The sequence below is a fragment of the Egretta garzetta genome, unplaced genomic scaffold (assembly GCF_000687185.1).
Source record: "Egretta garzetta isolate BGI_Z169 unplaced genomic scaffold, ASM68718v1 scaffold575, whole genome shotgun sequence".
In the NCBI taxonomy this organism is placed as follows: Eukaryota; Metazoa; Chordata; class Aves; order Pelecaniformes; family Ardeidae; genus Egretta; species Egretta garzetta.
In genome coordinates this window covers 701,245-702,416 of record NW_009259790.1, presented here as the reverse complement: position 1 = coordinate 702,416, position 1,172 = coordinate 701,245, and positions in this window count along the sequence as shown.

Below are 1,172 nucleotides of genomic sequence, written 5' to 3'. Positions count from 1 at the left end.
GCAGTGAGAGTTTCTTCCTGTTGTGTAGTGGAGGAGTTTTGTACCGAGTCCCTGAAAGATGAACTTTTAATTAAAAGGACTCACCAAAGATGAGCCTTAAATTAAAAAGACTTGCCAAAATGTAACTGTATATTGGGTGTTTTGCAAGTCTGTGAGGATCCCTGGCGTGTCTGGAGGCATGCGTGTGTGCTTCATGTTGCTGGGATGAGTTGACAGTGTGTATTTTGTGACTATATTAAGTATTTCCCAAAGGAAATGCAGCCAATGTGGATGAACAAAATGGATTTGTCATGGTCTAGATGGAGCAGCCTGCCTGGGCTTGAAGGAAAATGTGAGTCGTCTTAAGTAGTAAACCACTTAGGGCCTTGAAGTATGGGGTGGAGGTTTTTTGTTGGGATTGTTTTCATTTGGTTTTTACATTTCCTCTTAAAGCAAGTATTTATATTATGAGACTCCAAAGAATCTCTGGCAGGGGGCAATAAATAAAATCCAGGAAAAAAAAGTCTTTACAAGTAATGGTGAAGTTAATCTGTTCCTTTAACATAGCAGTAACTTCCAGTAAGTCAGCAGCAGTGTCTCTATCCTAAGTCTGCTGCCCAGATCCTCTTAAACAAAACCACTTTTCTCTGCATCCCTCCACATTTTTCCATGCTGTTCTGGGTCGCTCTTCTATTACACCTCAATTGCAGTTGATAAGCTGTTGCTGTTTTCCACCCTGTATTTCCTATCCAGCTTTAATTTGTATCCTACAAAGCAAAATTCTGAGTCCAAAAGAGAATCTGGGTGTTCCTTTCTTTTTTTTTTTTTTTTTTTTCTGATTGAAAGGAAATGCCTTTTAAAATAAGACTGCAGATTCTATTTTATATATTAATCTGTGTTTTAAAAGATGCTGTTATAATAAGGGTTTGTGAAATCTGCATTCAGTGACTTTCTGGTACTCTGAGATCTTGGTTCTATATCTCCTTGAAGGTTTGGGCTTCTGTCACTTCTGGTGTTTCTCCTCCACAACAAATATTTCAAGTCTGTTACATTTTGCATCTGAACTCTTCTGCTTCCCTCACTTGGATTATTTACTCTGCATTTTGACTGTACTTTGGTTTACACTTTCTGTATTGTTGCTGTTGCCTAGAGTTTGTGAGGGAAGGAGATGGAATTAATTGGAAAAGAACTAA